General features: G+C 31.1%; 1 protein-coding gene across 4 annotated transcripts in view; it reads left to right on the plus strand.

Annotated features, from left to right (window-relative positions):
* The window catches only part of LOC143054738 (uncharacterized), a 76,080-nt gene that overhangs the window by 15,825 nt on the left and 47,172 nt on the right, over nt 1–13,083 (plus strand). For 3 of the 4 annotated variants that reach the window (XM_076227772.1, XM_076227775.1, XM_076227776.1), the window contains exons 1-3: nt 1,025–1,176; nt 6,301–6,421; nt 11,882–11,935. The gene's annotated coding sequence lies outside the window, so the exon portion shown is untranslated. Of the gene's footprint in view, nt 1–1,024; nt 1,177–6,300; nt 6,422–11,881; nt 11,936–13,083 lie in introns of those variants that run through there. The other variant, XM_076227773.1, reaches the window with a different exon arrangement.

Here is a 13,083-nt window from a genome sequence, read left to right on the forward strand (position 1 = left end):
TCAGTAATATTTTGCTTGAGATTAAAAAATTCCTGTTGATGACCCAAATACTTCTTGTGGGAATGTGTTTTTGGGCAAGGTCCTGATCTATATGTGCATGATATGATTTTTACATACTGGGGATTTATTTATTTTCGTGGGTACCAATTGTCGTGGATTGCAGAAAACTTGCCTTTTTTTGTGGTGATGTAATTTTGTGGTTTTGCCAAACTCGATCTGCATACAACTTGATAGAAAATTTGTAATTCGTTGAACATTTAAATTCATGGTTCTCCTGTACCCAAAAAAAACCATAAAAAATTGGTATCCAACGAATAATAATGAATACACAGTATATATATGTTATTATACATTTTAGTAGGAAACAAATAATTTTGTTCAATTTCACGATTTTACTAATTCAACTGTTTATTTATGGCAGTAAAAATCATGAAAACAATATATCTCAATAGCTGATTCTGTAATTGAGAGACTGTGAGTTTGAAAATTGACATAAGTAATTGCAGATCACTTTGGTCCTTACTTCTTTGCCGACTAAAAAACCCATAGCTTTCTCTGTTTTTTCGCTTGGCCTAAATTTAATATTTTGGAAGAATTATAAGGCTATGAATACCTGATCTTACACAAAGCAATAAATTTGCTTATTTCTGCAATATTAATCAGGTGTTTGTTCTTAAAAATGCACCTCCTTTTCCCTTAAGAAACAGTTCTCGCTTCCTGAAGCCAGAGTATATAGGGCCCACAGTGCTGAACAGTCCAATTATTTATTTATAAATGACATTTTTATTGAAAAATCTGGAATAGCTAGTTATCAGAAATACTATTCGGTAGTTATGTATAAACTGTTAACACTAGTAGTAATTTAAAAGGAATTTTAAATCTTCTACATTTACATGATTAACTCTTATCGTTTGTATATACTCTGTTCAGTCAGGCATAACATAATCAATACATCATTTTGTTTTCAGTCTGCAATAATTATCATCTGTAGTATTTTATCCAATAAGATCCTCAGATATCAATATTTCAAACTGAGTAGTTACCATGGTCACAAACTTCTGCTAACCAGTTGTCTATTCTAAAAATAGACCTGAGAATTTTATCATAGAGTCATCACACTATTTACACACATTGTGTGTTAGACAGCTAAAGATTGACGACTAGTTTGTTTAATAGGTAAATGTCTGAAAACAGGTTCTTTAACTATTAATTATGTTTTATTAATGTGTGTTTAGATTTATGTATGTGACTGCCTATTAGTCACAATTATGTAATTAATTTTAATTGTAAAGTAATCATTTTGGTGGACCATGGAAGCATGGGCATGCTTGTTTTATCCTCCATGTTTTTATTTGCTATTTACAAGATGCATTGCAATAGAGTTTTGACTAATTATTGTTTTGTTTTATTGATTCACATGCATTTTCACATAAAGATATCATTGGGAATGCTGAAACACATGTAACAAAAAATTCAGAATTTTTTTATAAATCAAGAAAGTAGTAGTTTTAAGAGAAAGAACATGTTTGAAATCTTGTGGAGGCATATATATATGTACATGATGTGTGAATTGAAAGAAAGCATTCAATGCTCATGTGCAGTTTGTTAGATAAAAGTCAGAGACATATTAATCATTTAAATCCAATAGTTTTAAAATCTAGTCCAGGATTACGAATGCTGTGAAGTCTGTGATATTTTCTAGTCACAAATTTCTTTAGTATATATGTCTCTGATAAAAATATTGAACAAGATCATAGTTAATTATATATATACTCAACGCTTGCCGTTAAACCTTGTAACTAAATAAAGTACACAAAATTAATCTGAAGAATATTTTTGATATTTGAATTTTCTTATCCGGTGGGAATATCGTCAAACAACTTATTCCCTCCTGTTCATATAATGTTATAGGACACAAACCTTGTGAAATGGAAATGTTGTGTGGTCATTGGTTTACTAAATGTTCTCATTTTCTGTACCAGAGTGTCAAATGGGAAATGTGAAATTTGGCTTTGATTCATGTCAGGGCCATAATGGGGATACCGTAATGACTGATAGCAGTAAAATTCTCACCAAGATTTTATTTCTAGAAACACTAACAGAATTTTTGGTGCATGACAACAAAATGTACATTTTTATTATGATGATAAAAAAATCAACTTCTTTTGATGAATCTATACTGTACTAAACATGCTAAAGGAAAAGACAGATTTCATTGTGCCACAACTCCTCTGAAACCATATAAAGTCAGATGAATTTGTGAAATATATGCTGTGGAAATGCAGTTTTTTGTACTTCCTAAATTTGTCTTTGAAACAATCTTTTAGAAAATATCCATACTGTAACTTTCATGCATGCTCAGTCTAGGTACTGCTCATGAATTTAAAAAACTTTTGGTTTCAGCTCTTGCCCAATTGTATAGGGATTTTCTGGTAACATTTAATTCTTTCCAACAAAATCAGTAATCTGACTAATCACAATAAGGATATTTTGACAATTCATGATAGAATTTTTACCAACTTGACTCCAACCTTGCTTTGCATTAGCCGAAAATGACCTTTTGATGCTTTATGGTAAAGTTCATTCCTACCCTCATTATTGGTAATTGCATTGATGTCTTTAAAAGATTTAACTCATTCTTATATGATTCTATTAGAATTTAAATTAGATAAAGAATAAATAGTGATATCTTTTTATGCCCCAACTAGGGGCATTACGTTTTTCACTCTGTGGTTTCTTTCCTTCGTCCTTTCGTCTTTCCGTCTGTCCTACTTCAGGTTCAAATTTTTGGTCAAGGTAGTTTTAGATGAAGTTGAGGTCCAACCGATTTGAAACTTGGTACACATGTTACCCATGATATGTGAGATCTTTCTGATTTAAATGCCAAATTAGAGTTTTGACCCCACTTTCACGATCCACTAAACAAAAGAAAATGATAGTGCGAGTAGGGGCATCCATGTACTAAGGACACATTCTTGCTAGGAAATGTTTCTACCAAGTTGAACTTTTCATTCACTGTGCTTAAGGTGGTAGCAAAACACCTTGACTAAAATTAATTTGGCTTGTTATTTTTTTTAATAATTTTGACAAAATATTTGCTATGCCCCTTTCATAAAAATTTCAATATTTCAAATACTAGAAACACACTCTTTCTCAGAAAAATATAATTAGCAGTATGACAAACATTAATTTGATCATTTTGAAGCTTAATATTTCCGTAACAATACAATGTGATTAAAACATTTAGCTGATTTTACAGTTATCTCCCTGTACTATTAGGTAACACCTTATATACTTTAACATTTAAATCTATTACATCACACAAATGAATGAGAAATGCAAATAATTTACTAATATATCTGACCTTGAACTTATTTTCTTGTTTTGTTGGTCAAGCTTAAGTTTTCATAGTTAAAAGTTTTTCACATACATCAAGAATTTTGTGTCACTATAAAAATCCTTGCATACACTAAAACTTAAAAGCAATCAGTCAACTATATTTGGTGTATTGAATAATTGAGAGGGCAATATGTCCTGCTGACAGGGTTCATCTTACATTAATCCCTTTTGCATGGATCATTGATAGTTTTAAGTTCATATCATTCTTGTAGATATAACCCTTATTTAAAACACTTTCAACTTAAACTAATATAAAAATAAAATTCTACATGATTTAAACAAGAAGATGATAGAAGTTCTACACAAGGATCACATAGAACAAGAAATTACAGATTCGGATTAGTATATGTTTAATTTAGATAGTAAACTTAAGCAAATACGAAAACATGCGCAATCAAAACGTCAACAATGAATGCTGACGCTGACGTGTTTGTATTACTAGTGTTTGATGTAGGTATATAGCATTCAGCATTAGCGTTCATTTTTGACGTTTTGATTGCGCATCTTCTCGTTCAAATCATGTAGAATTTAATTTTCTGGGTTACAGCATCCTCTATGGCTTTGAATTCCTCCATTTCTACGTTGTCAGGATTCTCCTTTAGCTCCTCGAATTTGGTCCATAGTTTCTTCACTGCTGCTCTGTTGCTGGCACGTATGGCCTTTAACTTCTTTTCCATTGTTGAACTAATTTCCTGTCAGTGATAGCACCATAAAATGTTGTGCAAAGTAGATAAATGTGTTGTGTATAGATCATGTTTATTCTAACGTCTAGCACTTGCTATATATAAGTAACGCCATAATTACATAAGTCAGGTAGCAACGTTAACATGTATATATTCGCACTAAATTCCTGACATGGTTAAATGATATCATTTACAGTGATTGACCTTAGGTCAACCAATGTTACTCATTCATACTTAAGAACAACTCAAGATTGGTCAGTTGCAATCTCTTTTTCCATCCTTTTTTATGCCTGTTTATGAGGAATTCTTATTTGGTAAGCAGAGTCACAGTGATAATTTAGATTTTATGCATCTCCCTGTTTGAAAATATATTTTTAATTTCTCTATTCAACAGATGCATAAACTTCAACAACTCATAAACTGTGTATTCATTTAATTTCATGGATTTAATCATTATAAAGTCTTAATAACTGTATATGAGTCACTGATAATAGAATTTGGAAAATTAATTAAGTTGTGGAGAATTGGCATGCACTTTATCCAACCCATACCATATGATGCAAATTACCGGGACCAATATAATGACTATGATGACAGTATTGACTATATGCAAAAACAAGGTTTCGGCTACATATGTATGTATATTTTTTATCCTAATTAATATTCGGACATTTGTGGACTTGGAAGTATGAATAGATGTATGTTTCATTGTATGATATTTTTAACTTTATATTTGTTCTGTTTAGCTTTTGTTTGCCTCAATCAAATGTTATGAAACATATACATGTACTGTCGATTCGTTTATTTTCGTGGGCATAAATTTTCTTGGATTGAGGAAAACTTGCATTTTCATTGAAATTTGATTTTGTGGTTTTGACAATCTCAGCATACAAGAGGGTAGTGATACCCTTTACCGTCAGGCATCAATCGGTCATTTTCGGCTACAGTTAGCATCAAATTGGCTATAATTTTACCATGATTCGTGATTTGTCAGAGATCTCAAATAATTAACGTAAGCATAATTTTTTTGGAAATCAGTCCAAGTTTTTTTCGTATAAAAGAAAGTGTACATTTTATCGTCATGCACCAAAAAGATTTTGCAAGAATTTTTACTGTTATTCATCATGAAGGTACCCCCATTACTGTCCTCATACAAACCCTATGGATTTTTTTTTTTCATTTGTTGGATATTATAGTTCGTGTTTCACTTGTAACAACAAAACCAACGAAAAATTGATATCCAACGAATAATGATAAATCCACAGTACACAGTGCTTATTACCATTAAACTAGATCAAGTTTGAATATTGGTGGCGCTTCTTTTACATGAAGTCCTTTAAGGCTTAGTTATGTTTCTTTAAAACGTTATTTATTTATAGGAAGCAGGGCATCATCTTTGTCCCATGGATACATTCTGCACTTATTTATTCAAGGGTGACTGATGAATATTTTGTAGACCAAAAGCATGTCTGTTGTTTAAAATTATAAGCCTGCAGCTGCAGGTATCTGTGTTATTTTTTAATAACCAGGGTTTTTATATAGTAAATAGAAATGTCGAAATATAAAAAAAAATGATGTTATAGTGATCCATCAAAAATTCCTTTATAATTAACACTACAGGTCCTGAAAACTGAGCACTCGGTTTTATGTGGGTAGCTTAATTATTCCTTTGTTTTAAGGACCAATCCAATCTTTACATTTCTTTTCCAAATGTCTGTCCACCCATGTTAAGAGAGAGCCATATCTCTTGCACGTTAAAGACACCCTTGTAGATTTCGAAAAAGAGCATGTAGGCTAATGCCTCTACAAGGCAGCACTCGCACCTGCAAAATGGAAAGGGATTGATATAAGTTGCAAAACTTGTTTCCCAATCCACTATAGATAAATATGTTTAAACTAAACCTTGGGAATTACTGATTTTAAAAAAAACCCTAAGTGCCTTCATTTATATTAATGTATATCAATGGTTATCTTAATTGTTACAATTTTCATACAGTAAAAAAAATTTGCATTATGAGTATCATGAAGAAAAAAAAATGGTAACCATGATCCCCATATTTGTTATTTAATTTTCAATCTTTTTATAATTATGAAAATTATTATCACAGAAAATGGTATCATGATGATCATATAGTCTTCACTTATGAGAGCATCTTGTTACCAAAGTTAAAGCTATAAATAGCTGCACATTGTAACGATTATTCAATCTTTATTTCAGTGTGAGGTTGATTGTTTACATTAACGGGCTGACAGATATTGCCATAGCAACAGAGATTAGTGTGAACAAGGAGGGTCATTAAACAGAAAATCATTTACAGCTATTGAATAGATCCACACAGGTAAAGTACACTTGACGATTGTTAAATGCCTCTGAGGTTAAATGTAAGCTGTGTTATAGTATGCATATACCGTACACATAATGTTTATATTCTTTGAAAGTTATGAATCAAACATTTCTGCTGTAATAATAATGAGTTTTAATCGTAATAGAACACACATGTGAACCTCCCATGTGATATTTACTAGTTGTAATCAGATCAGATAAAAATACCAAATTTATTTATATGCATATATGATAATGGTTATTTTAAAAATATTTTAAAAAAACTTACAAAGAAAATATTTGTTTACTTTTGATCTCAATTAAGGTAGATTCATGGTATACCGCCATCTTGGATTGAATAATCACAGTAAAAAATCGGTCTAGTTATTTGCCTAAATCTGCAAATTTGAAGACAGATTTGCAATTTAATGGTTATAGACTGTTCAAAAATATAAATAAAACTTGTCAATTTATTGTATAATCCAAATATTTAAACAAATATCATTTTTCTTGCTTTTAGAATCATTTTTTTCAAACGAGTCATTTAAGGGAAGATAACTCTTTTAGTAAAAAAATTATACTGGACAGATAGGGAATTTTTTTCTTTTTACTTGTGGCAAGAAAACAAGTTCGGTGACACCATTTTTTCTTTTTATTTTCTTAAAACATATTACAAAACCTATCTTTTCACAATTTATTTCAAAATTCTATCTCATAGATTTTTTTTTATGCACACAAATGTGTTTTTCCATGAACAATCTAACCAAATTTAAGCAATTTTCAACGACTCATAGCTTGAAAAATAGCACGGTGACCCCTCCTTTTTATTATATTTTCGAAAAGAGCATATAAAAATCTTCACTCTGGCTAAGTATAAGAAAATTCTGTCTCAAAAAATATTTACTTATGATCTACCTTAATAGGATAATAATCATTACAGTGGTTTAGTATTATGGATATAAAAATAAGAAGATGTGGTATGATTGCCAATGAGACAACTTATAATCCACCAGAGATCAAATTGACTACAAACAAAAGCAATTATATGTCGCCCTTTTTGGAAACTCTCCAAGCAATATATATTTCTTGCAACTGAGTAAATGTATTCTGATCTCACATGTCTCAGGGAAAAAAAATGAAAATAGATACTGTTTCATTCAAAACACTTGTCTAGATAAACTTGACAGCTGCTGAGGGTAGCTTTTAGAAAAAAATATTGATCCTTATTGAAATTAAGGTGTTAAAGCAAATAGAATAACTTTCCAAGACTTATTTGTAAAACAAAACACTTAATTAATTATAAAGGCTGAAATATGTAAATTTAGGGTTTGGTCTATTTCATAGTTTATAGAAATGTCAGAGCTTGATATGAGCAAGACATGGCGTTCTTATTTGGTAAAATAATGGGAGACTATTTCCTTATCTCAGACAAAAGTTCAAGTTCGATTTTTTGTGGCGTCACTGTTACTGTTCTAGAGTTATACCCCTTTACAAATGGAAAAGTTTGCCTAATTTTTCGTTTCCGTTCTCGAACTAATAAGTTTCCCTCAACTAAATGTTATGAAACTTATAAAAATTGCTTATTACCACAAAACTCTGATCAAGTAGTGTCACTTTTACAGTTTTTGAGTTATGTCCCTTTATACCATTATATGCAAGTGGGGGCATCATCTGTGTCCCATGGACATATTTCCCATTTATTATGCCTCTGTCATAGACAATGGGGACATTTAATGTTACCTTGACCATCTTTCTATCTTTGTGTCTGTCCATGTTACCAACCATACTATTTTCATTTATACACTCTAACTTACAAATGACTTAAATTTGTTTTATCCAAATTTTATGGAACTTCTACATATTGCTAAGAACAAGAACATGCAGAGTTCGAAAAAATTTGGGCAGTGTGTCATTCACTGATCTAGATTTTGTCCTATTATATGGAAAAATTGCAGGATAATAGTTGGTAGAATAAAACAGTATAAGTATGTAAATAATTGTACACATGATCTACAGCATCAGAAGGGAGACAAGGTTCAAAAAGAATTACTTCTCTGTCAAATAGTTGTCTGAATTTTTGGCAATTATATCATATCTTCTTAAAACTCAGTTTGTTTCAGAATTCCCAAAACCACAGGCAGCTGTATTAATCTATATCTTGTTTCTGTAGTTGTCAGGTATCACAATTTTGTATGTAAAATCTTTTTAAACCTCTACCGTTAGTGGAGGGGGTCATTACGTTTTACCACCTATAGATACTCATTTACCCTAGGAATATTGGTATACAATGCATAATAATGATTCCACTGTGTATTTGATATCCCCTTCTGTTATGAGGGTGGTTAACAGTCAGAGCTCAGACATAAATAAGTCTGAATCTGCTTTTGACTCATAGAGGTCTAAATTTGTAAGTTTTAGGATTTGTCTCCCTTTAATGCAAGACAAAATACGACTTTAATAAGTCAAATATTGTTAAGCAAGAAATGATTGACCAAAATCAAAAAGTTGCAAATATCGACTCCTACAAGTCGATAAGTTACCAAAATTGGTTAACTTCAAGACCCACGCATATTTATAAAAAGGTCATGCATCTAAATCAAATAATGACAACATTGAAAGCCAATGCTTTGTCTTCTAAAGAAAAATATGAATGAGAGGCTAAAAAATGGGGGAATCATGTTAATTAACCTTACAATGCAACCACCTGGATCCACACTTAATGAGGTAAAACATCTGTGTTTAGTAAGGATGTTCAATTAGAAAATTAAATATAGATAGCGCAAGTCCTTGTGAACACTCAGACAGGTTTTTGCTGTCATAGGTGGTGTACTTTGGCCACCAAGTCAAGTTTAGTTTTTTCATCAACATAAATAGACCTAAACAAGTCTGTCATTTTGTGACTTAGATAAGTCTAAAATTGAAAACACATTTTTATAATAAATACATGTTTCGACTTCTTTAAGTCAAAAACAGAAATCGACTTGTTTATGTCTGAGCTCTGACTGGTTAAGGGTTATTTTCGTGCAACGTGATCGCTGTTTTTTATTACACGGTCAACGTGTTTTTACTTTTTTATTTGACGTTCAGTCGTGCAAGACGGGTGCCTCGTTCAACGTGTACTGCTTATTTAATTTTACGTGCATCGTGATTTTCAAAGACTTATTTTGCATGCTCGGTATTTTTCAAATAAAATTCAAACACTTGGCAGGGATCGTCAAGAAATACTTTTTTAAAAGCCGTAAACCAATTATATCATAAATGTGTATACTAAATCAGGAATATCAAGTAAAACAAAGAGTTAATATGGACCATAATTTGCTATTGGGCTCCGTTTCCTATAACTATAGAAAAGTGATAAAATTTGAATTACTGTAAGAAAAGTTGTAACTACATCTAAAGATGCCATTATTCTTATTAACATACAAGTGTATGCTACTCTTCCCTAGAAAAAAAATTGAAATATACGAATTTCAAAGATTCTACAACCGTATTTTTGTGTCGTTTCTCGCGTTACTTTTTGCTTCCGAAGAGCATAACGCTGACTGATTTATAGATAATCGTCACCGGCAAATTCGTAACTTTTGCTTTCAAATAACAAAAAACATCGACCAATAAGAATAGTGAGAAGAAAATGCCGAGAACTATAAGTATTTATGTAGCAGATGTAAGAACAGTGCCGTGATTTTTGTGTCCGATTTCGTAACGCAAATTTTAGATGATGTAATCTGCTTTGTTGTAATAGAATTCTTAAAAACAATATGCAAATATGAACTCTCGCGAGATGTTCAAACAGGTAAATCAGAGATGATTTACATTCTTGTTTTGATCTTCGTAATAATTAAGTAAGAAAATGACGTTATCGTTATGCGTTACATTTCACACGAAACAGAAGTCCAGTTATTTATTAAAATTGTTTTTGTCCTTAAGTTCTAATCATTTCCGGTCATACGTGAAACATGTGACTAACATGTGATCACGCCCTTACAGCCGGACATACAATATACTAGTTCTAAACATTGTATTTGTTTCCAACGGGATGTTAGCAAACATAATCTGTAGACTTGTTTCGACTTGTTTAAAAAAGGAAAATACAATTTTCAAAGAGATTGTGCCGGGGGTCTATTATTATTCCTATGTGCATAATGTTACATACGATCTTGTGTGAAAATAAATGCCCAATGACTTGACAAATCGATTTCAAATTTGACCGACGTTTAAACACACTACGTTTCCCAATAACGATGTAAAGGGTCCTTGGAAAATTCAATCGAAATTACGTCTCTTATCATGGTGCCGATGTTCGTTGGATTGATTTTGCTTCAGCAGTAAATATTACTGGATATTTTAGGTGAATAAAGATAATTAAATGAAAAATGCATGTTAATATACCGTTACACTAGGAATGTACAAAGTTGGTAACTTTGTCACAATTTTTAATTATTTTTTTTTATTCATGTTCTGCAAACACTTTTCAGAAACGCAATAAACTTGTCAAAGGAAAAGTAAACTTTTACCAGGCATGACTTGAAAGGAAGTACTTTATTGATTTTAGCCCACTAAAGTAGGTTAAAATGTGGAAACCATGTAGATGGTGTACAGGTCACAAATATCACATGGTGCCTATTTTAAAGATTTTAATTCCAAGTTAAAAGTTTTTTTCTTTACTGGATTTAAAGAATTTTACATTGCCAATGATTTGGAATAAATTTTATATAACTGGAATTTCAAAACCAAATATAAATATATTTTTTTGGCCAAAACATCAAGATACAACGATTATGGTATCCTGTATCAATGAAGAAAATATGGAAAATTCTGAATAAATTGTACTAATTGTTTTCAAAACAAGCACATATTTAGGAGTTTTATAATACTGTTACATTTAAGATGGATTTTAAGAAAAAGTATACTGTTCAGATTATTTTAAGCAGATTTTGCAATAAAATAAAACTAAAAAAATGCTTTCGGTTTCTTATGGTTTCCTGTCACGTTTAAAAAAAACTTTAATATAACATTGAAAATAGATTTTAAATATTAACATGAAGCAAGTTACACTAGTAATGGTGTTTATTTATGCCTTTTGAATTATATTGTGCAAAATAAAGAAAATAAAGATTGGTTTCCTGTTTGGTTTCCTATCACGTAAACGGTGAATCAAAATGTATTTATTTTTTCTCGAAAAACTCAATTGTTCCATTCATACTATTCTAACACCAACACAACCCACAAAATAAAAGTTAAAATTTTAGAACTTATAAAAAAGGATACAAAAAGAAACCAAAGGCCGAATACCAAATTATGGTCCATATATACAAGAAGACAGTGACTCAGTCACAAAAGGTTCAAATAAAAGTATTTATTTTTCGTGCAACGTTCATTACAGAAATTGTTTCACGTTCAACGTGAAATTATGTCTTATTTCACGTTTTTTTCGTGCAAGCACCCCCCTTTACCACCCTCTTCTATGTATTTTCAGGTGTAGCAGCATTCAAAATATTTGCCAATGGTGACTATTGATTAACTGTAACTTGTAAGTACTAATTTTGTCTGATGTAATAAATGAAGAGATTTTATAATGGACTAAAGGTTCATACAATAATTAATCAATAGTACTTGTTTTATGGAATGGATGCAACAATATATTACTATACAGTTGTTCCTGTCTCTTCATGTTTTGTTGATCAAGACTTTGTCTAGTTAGGTATATTTTCTATTGGCCTTGGTGGCTGAGTGGTCTAAGTAGTTACAACTGTAATCACTAGCCAGTCAACACTGAGGTTATGAGTTCAAACCCCGCTCGTGCTGGTGCACTTGACTCAAATCTTAATTGACTAGGATTGTCAGTTTTCCTATTGAAGGTCTGTGGTTTTCTCCAGCATTCATGCTTCCTCCACCAATAAAAACTGGCTGCCACGAAATAGTCCAAAAGCAGTGCTTAAACATGTTAAAGCAGTGTTAAAATACCAAAAATCAAATCTATTGAAAACACTCACAAAATTTGTCTAGATAGACAATGATTTAGACCTTGTTATACATCATTTGTGCTTTTCCATCATAAAAGGCTTAATGTTCACCTATTTGTTAAATATTTGTTGTTGGGTTGCCATTTTAGTGATTTTTGCACTGTACATACTCTTTCCTCTGAATTTTGTCATTTCAAAAGTCAACAATGTTTTTATTTTAGTCCAAAGTTGTATATTATTGCACTTTTCTAAATACTGGGGGCTTCATTTATTTTCTTGAGTGTACTATAGTGTTAATTTTTGCGGAATAATGAATAATGATAAATTATGTTTTTTTGGGCATCTATATTTGATTTTATAGATTTATTAAAGTGTGCTTTCAAGACTATTGACAATTGATACTTCCTTCAAGATTGAAATTTGTGGTTTTCCTATTAAAAAATGAAAAAAGTGAATGAAATACTTTGGATTCATTATTATTAGTAAGATACCAACTTTTTCCTGGATTTTATTGGTACTGTATTTAACCCTTAGACTGCTGCATTCATTTCTATTGTGAAGACTTTTCCCAACCTGGAAATCAAATATCCAAAAAATACAATTTTCCTGATTCAACAAATGTTGTTAACCACAAAAATAATTGCCAGTAGATTTCTTCATCTGACTATCTTAAAGGGAAATACCTACAGTGAAACCACATCTTGACAGCTTCATA

Source organism: Mytilus galloprovincialis, chromosome 12 (assembly GCF_965363235.1).
Source record: "Mytilus galloprovincialis chromosome 12, xbMytGall1.hap1.1, whole genome shotgun sequence".
NCBI lineage: Eukaryota > Metazoa > Mollusca > Bivalvia > Mytilida > Mytilidae > Mytilus > Mytilus galloprovincialis.